This window comes from Bubalus bubalis, chromosome 16, assembly GCF_019923935.1.
Source record: "Bubalus bubalis isolate 160015118507 breed Murrah chromosome 16, NDDB_SH_1, whole genome shotgun sequence".
In the NCBI taxonomy this organism is placed as follows: domain Eukaryota; kingdom Metazoa; phylum Chordata; class Mammalia; order Artiodactyla; family Bovidae; genus Bubalus; species Bubalus bubalis.
Window position 1 is genome coordinate 70,206,879 of NC_059172.1, and position 7,120 is coordinate 70,213,998.

Genomic DNA, 7,120 nt, shown 5'->3' on the forward strand with positions numbered 1-7,120 from the left:
CTGGCTGCCTGTCACCAGAGGGGGAAGGTCTGCAGCCGGCTATCTCTGTTCAGTCCTTTGTTCTGTGCGCGGGCCTGGCGGTGTCTTAGGTTAGGGCTGGCTTTTCGCGTGGTAGATATCCCACAGTCTGGTTTGCTAGCCCAAATTATTTCGCTCAGATAGCGCTCAGGACATTCGGCCCGATTCTTACTCTAAGGGACACAGCCCGCGCCGCACTTCCCCCAGGCAGGGAACTCTTGGGCTGTATACTCAAGGCGAGGCCCCAAGGCCCTGCCATCTAACCCCCAATGCCTGCAGCACAAAAGTCACCATGGCAACCCTGGTTAGCATTTCTTTGCAGACTGCTTGGCAGGGCTGAGTGGTACCTGACACCCTCTGGGGCACTCAGCTTTGAGCAAGTGCTTGGCTCCCTTAGGGGCCAGGGCAGGCCAGGTCATCAGGTCTCCAGGCTCAGACAAGAGCCCAAACATCTTCTGATTGGCACAGGGCCTGTGACAGCTTCTCTCCCACCCATTCACAGCTGGCCAGGCCTTTGTGTCTGGGGTCACAGTTCTGTAGGTAGTCTCCCGTTCTTTGGGGAGACTCACTGGGTGAGGACACTTAGTCCCTGGCCCCCCAGCAACCTCAGGGAAGATGCTGGGGAGGAAAGAACATTCTCTAGTGGGGAAGCAAGTGGCAGGCACCCAGGAATTCCCCTTCCTCTAACACCTCCCTCATCATTGTTCCCCGATGCCACCAATGCCAAGGCTTTAAGAAATCACAGAGGAACTAGTGACCTTGGCCCTGGGACAGCTGCCCCGAATTAACATCCTGTGCAAGTGAGCTAATCTGCATAAATGTAACCTCTGAGAACCCTGCCAGACCACAATTCACTCTTGTTCCCTGTCTTTCCCTTCACAACGTTTATTGCGAATTCTAGGCTATGATACTAAGATTTTCTTGCTTACTATTCCCTGCCCCCTTCTCCTGACTGTAAACATCTTGAGGGCAGGGAGCTCCTGTTTTATTGTCTGTTGCCTGCTGGCAGCATTGAGAATAGGCTCTGCACGTGGCATGTGGGTCCAGTCTCTGGAAGCTCTTGCCCCACTTCCTTCCCTAGCCTTCTCCTCATGTTGGCCTCGACTATTGAGTTTCTCAAGATGGGCTCTTCTTCTGCACAGCCTTTCTGGAAAGCAATTCGGCAATGAAGAACATTAAGAGTGGTTTTGCCTTCCGGCCGAGAAGTTCCATTTCAGGAATTTCCACTTCAGGAGATGTTTGTATCTGGAGTTTATGGTAGGGGTTTCATTTTCACTATGGGTAACCCGTCTCTGACACAGCTTCTTCTGGAGGCCTTTGGACTAGCTGCTTTGTTAACATGCAGTCTTCTTTGGTTTCTCTGTCATATACTGAACATCCAGAGTGGGTGAAGACAAAGTGGATTTAACACTGTGTAACTCTGTGTATAAAGTTGTCCGAGGGAGGGGGTGTCCCCAAAGATAGATGGTTCTCAAAAGGAGCCTCTTGTGGTGCAGAGTGCATAAAAGTTGTGTGGGGAGCTTGTAAAAAGGGACATTTGTATTGGTCCCTTACCTCCCATTCTGATTCAGTAAGTTTGGGTGGTTTCCAGGAACGTCTGTTTTTAAGAAGCTTCCCTGTAAATTTCATCGCACAGGGAGGTGATTTGAACACCATTCTTCACACTTGTAATCCCCCAGAGCCCATTTCGTTTTTAAAATTCCCCTAGGCCTTATTTTCATGGAACTATTTTATGTCATACAGGATCTGTGCATTCAATAAATACTGAAATACCAGACAAGCATTCTTATCACAAAGTTAGAGAGAGAAGAGTTAATTATGAAAGACACCACGTAACTGGTATACCACGCTTTCAAGGGTACACACTGCATACAGAGACAGACATCTAGAATGACTTCAGTCTGCAAAACTTGCTCTGCTCACAAGCAAGCGTGGGCACGGGCCTTCTTTTCCTGGGGTCACGTGAACTGGTTGTATGTTTCCATGTTCACCACCCATCTCAGCACTTCTAAGACTCTGCCATAAAGAGTGATTTTAGAAGGAGCTTGGAATTCCTTTTTGTCTCTCCCTAGTCTGGTTCCCTTCTCTCTATTCTGCCTGGAGGTGGGAAATCAGGCTGCAGTTCTTTCCACTGTTAGGAAGGGGTCTACGTGGTGGGAGGGGTTATTAATTTCGCTCACTGGTTCTGAAAATGTGCTGGACATTGGAATGACCAGGAGAACTTTTCAAAACCAAATGTCTTGCATGCACCTCAGACTAACGCCACTAGAATCTCGGGGTAGGATTGGGGTTCTCAGAGATCAGTGTGGTTGAGAACTACTAATTTGGCCTAAACTTCACTTGGGGCAGGAATCGAAGTAGTGCAGGAAACTTTATTGAAAAGCCTGGAGAAAAACATTCCTTTTCCTTGTACCTTATTTATGATTATTTTCTGTGTTCACTTGTTTTCCTGTTGATTGGTTTGCTTTTCTTTTCACAGACTTCAATTATTACCCTGTTGTATCACCCTGTGGACTTTCCAGGTGGTGCTAGTGGTAAAGAACCCGCCTGCCAACGCAGGAGACCTAAGGGGCATGGGTTTGATACCTGGGTTGGGAAGATTCCCCCAGAGGAGGGCACGGCAACTCACTCCAGTATTCCTGCCTGGAGAATCCTATGATGGAGGAGCCTGGCGGGCTATGGTCCATGGGGCCGCACAAAGTTGGACACCACTGAAGTGACTTAGCATGCATGAATGCATGACTCTGTATTGTAGCTTCATTCCATTCAGAACTGGAAAGCTCATCTTGTAACCCAACCATTTTCCCCTCAAAGTCTGAGCATGTGGCCTCCCAGTTACCACGGATGCTTTTTAAAAGTGGAGATTCCTGGTATCTGCCCCATATTCATGAAATCAGAATTTCTGGGGATGGTTCCATGAACCTGGATTTTTAGCAAGTTCTTCAGTGATTTTTATAGTCTAGAGTTTGGGTATTTTGGCCCTAACCTCACCAGCCCAGTTATGAGTACAGTCATACTTTGGATCCAAAATATTGAGGATGAAGTCTTAAGAACAAGCTTAACAGGAATGCCATACATTTTACCCTGTGAAGATGGACATTCTGAGGACAAGGATGAACAAAGGGCTGATTATTAAGTTACCAATGACATTGACTCTAGAGATTATAAGTGGAAACCCCTATGACTGTTTTCAAGGCTCCCCTTCATCAACTGTAATATAAGAAGAAATTTCCCGATCTGGTTTCTCGGAGGGTGAAGAGCTAACTGCCTCCAACTGGCGTTCTATCAGTTATCCATTGCCACAGACATGCTGTGCGACATACAACTGCAAAACCTCAACGGCTCACAATGCATACTGAGCTCTGCTCATGAGCCTGTGGGTTGGTGGGGTGATTTTGCTGACCTTAACTGGGCTGGGTGAGGCACCACCCCCAAGTCAGGAGTCAGTAGTCAGGCTAGCATCCAGGCTATAAGACTTAACTGATCATGGGTGAAAAGACCCTGATGCTGGCAAAGATTGAGGGCAGGAGGAGAAGGGGATGACAGAGAATGAGATGGTTGGATAGCATCACCAACTCAGTGGACATGAGTTTGAGTAAATTCCAGGAGTTAGTGATGGACAGGGAAGCCTGGAGTGCTGCAGTCCATGGGGTCTCAAAGAGTTGGACACAACTTAGCGACTGAACTGAACTGACTGAATCTTGGGTGAGCTTTCTCACATCTCAGCTAGAACCACTGGGGCAATTCAGCTTGCTCCAAGTGGCTCATCCTCTGAGAGAGTGGAAATGGCCAAGGCCTCTTAGAACCTGTGTCTGTGACTTGTACGTTGCACCTCTGCCACACTGTTGGTCGGCTCAGCCACCGAAGGAGCCCACATTCGAGGAGGAGGAGAAACAGACCCTCCCTTTTGACAAGTGAAGTTGTCAAGTCATGTTCCAAAGCATGTGGCTATAGGGAGGACATCCGTTGGTGCCATTTATGCAAACACATTGATCACTGAATCTTTTTCTCCTTAGGTACCACATGGTTAGAAAGCACCAAGCTCTGAAGGGTCTTACATTGGTTCTAGACATCAGGAGTGTCTGTGTGCACACAGGTGGGAGGGTACGCCAACCTGAACGCCAACAGTTTGCTTCGAGTGTCTTAGGCTTTACCAGTCATGGCCTGGAGTATATCACTGAGGGGGATATGCAAAAGCATTTGAGAAATTACTCAAGGCATTCAGAAAACATCCCAAAGAAGGCATCACAGTCACCTGGCAGATGCTGTTTCTATGTGTGCATGCATGCTCAGGCACTTTAGTCATGTCCGAGTCTGTGCATCCCTGTGCACTGCAGCCTGGCAGCTCCTCTGTCCCTGAACTCTCCAGGCAAGAATACTGGGGTGGGCCGCCATGCCCTCCTCCAGGGGATCTTCCTGACCCAGGGATTGAACCTGCATTTCCTGCTCTGCAGGTGGATTCTTCACCGCTAAGCCACCAGGGAGGCCCTTCTGTTTCTACACTGCCCTGAAATTCTAGTCAGGCTCTGGTTGCCAAGGAGATGCTATTGTTTCAAAATAAGGGACAACTCCATGCCAGTGCTGGAAAATGGTTTCCATCTCCTTTTCCAAATGAATAAATACAAGTTCTTTAGCCTGACCTTTCAGGCCCTGCACAGTCTGACCACATTACAGCTTCCAAATCCATCTTCTACTGTAGATTCCGCACATACACACTGCACAGTGCAGTGGGCGCTTGCCCCTGTCCTCCCTTCTAAAGGTGTAGCTCCTCTATCACTGCAAATCCAAATCTTAGCAATTCTACCAGCACCTGTTTCAATACTGGCTGCTTGAAAAACCATCACCATTAACAGCTAACAAAAATGCATGATTCTCCCAAGTAAATGGCAACCCACTCCAGTATTCTTGCCTGGAGAATCCCAGGGACAGGGGAGCCTGGTGGGTCAGTCCACGGGGTCACAAAAAGTTGGACATGACTTAGTGACTCACTCACACACACATATCTCTTTATTTGGCATCGAGGGGAAAGACGAGTGGTTAAAGCCAGACAAATCTGAGGATAGTTCTACCATCCACTTGTTCAGCCTCAGACAAGTTGCTTCATTTTGCTCTACCTCTATTTTTATCTCTCTAAAATGGGGAAGATACCCGCTTTCAAGGGGATTAGGATAAAATAATGTATTTAAAGTTCTTAATGTTTAGATAGGATACATGATAACTTAATAAATGATGGCTCTTTTTATACCATGTTACAAGTTATTATCTTCTTCTTTCCTATGTTGTCTCATGTTACCTCTCTTACCCACATTCCCCCGCCCCCCACCCCACCTTTTAACGACAAGGGCCATGTCTTCCTTCTTATTCCTGTTATCTGCAAGTATAGATGAGAAAATGGAGGAACCATAAGATCTGGTGATTTGTTCATGGCCAAATAGTTTGCCGTGGTGGAGCTGAGATTTGAATTTATTCTAGGACCTGCCACCTAAACCCCTGCACTGCACTGCCTTATCTTGCTGTGGACTTCCAGGAAGCAAAGCCTGAGATTAAAGTTTATTTGAGCTTGAGGGGCAGAAGTGGAGGACAGGGGGAGTAAAGCAGGAAAAGGAGGAAAGAGTGGACTGGTACTCAGTTCCACCAGGTCCTCTGAGTCTCTAAACAGAGACCCAGCAGATGGAAAGAAGCAAACAGTCACCCCTGGTCTCTGGTTAGTCACTGTGCAGGGGTTGACTGCTAACTCCTCACCCTTGTGGTTGTATGCGATCAGCATGGAGGTGCTGGAGACGACTCTTGAGAGTCCCTTGGACACCAAGGAGATCAAACCAGTCACTCCCAAAGGAAATCAACCCTGAATTTTCACTGGAAGGACTGATGCTGAAGCTGAAGCTCCAGCACTTTGGCCACCTGATGGTAAGATTCGTCTCCTTGGAAAAGACCCTGATGCTGGGAAAGATTGAGGGCAGGAAAAGAAGGGGATGACAGAGGATGAGATGGTTGGATGGCATCACCAACTCAATGGACATGAGTTTGACAAGCTCTGGGAGATAGTGAAGGACAGGGAAGCCTGGAGTGCTGTAGTCCATGGGGTCACAAAGAGTCGAACACGACTGAGAATCTGAATGACAACAAGGTCCTTCTAGTACCCTGCCACAAGAGCTCAGAGCAGCCCCAGGGCAGGAAGCCAGACCTAAGAGGTGCTTTCCCACTGTCTCTGGGAAAACCTGGCCCCAGCCTGTGTGAAGCTGGTGGCCACAGCATATGGTAAAGTGGTTGGTGTGTGAAGTGGCTGGTGTGTGTGAAGCAGTTGGCACTAATGCCTCAGCAAATAAAGGAAAGAGTCAATGGGTGGTAAAAGTGTAACTAGGAGTCTTCCTGAATTTCACGTTGATATGAGGATGAAGGGTTCATTTATGTTTATTTTAGAAGCAAGCTAGTGCAAAAGGGATTATTAAGCATTCTTGTCTCAGATCCCTTTAAAGAATTCTATGGGTGAATTAAAATAAGAGTTTTATGGAAAGGTGTGGACTCACCTGTGTTTTGAAACATGTCAAGTATGTGAGATTATGGGAGAAGAGACATTTTTCTGAGACAGACTTTCTTTTCAATTCAGCTAGAAAATTACCTGAGTTAGAAACTATGCCTTTGTATTGGTAACTTCCACCACATAGAAAGGTCCTAAAAATAAACAACAACAACAACACAGTTTTAAGTTTTTCTGGGTCTTCTTTAAGAAAAGGGTCAGTCGTTCTTTGCAACCGCATGAACTGTAGCTCACAAGTCTTCTCCGTCCATGGAATTCTCCAGGCAAGAATCCTGGAGCGGTAGCCATTCCCTTCTCCGGGGGATCGTCTTGACCCAGGGATCGCAGCTGGGTCTCCTGCACTGCAGGCAGATTCTTTACCATCTGAGCCCCCAGGGAAGCCCAAGTCTTCTTCAGGATCAGGCTTATTGTTCTCTTGGGAAAAACTTCCAACCTTTAAGCTGACAGGTGAACCTCCCCCCTAAGATATCATCTTTTAAATCAAAAGGCTTATTCAGGACTGGAGGGGGGAAAAAAAAACCTATTTTTTAAAATTTAAAAAAAGTTGCAAGTTAGCCAGAAAAG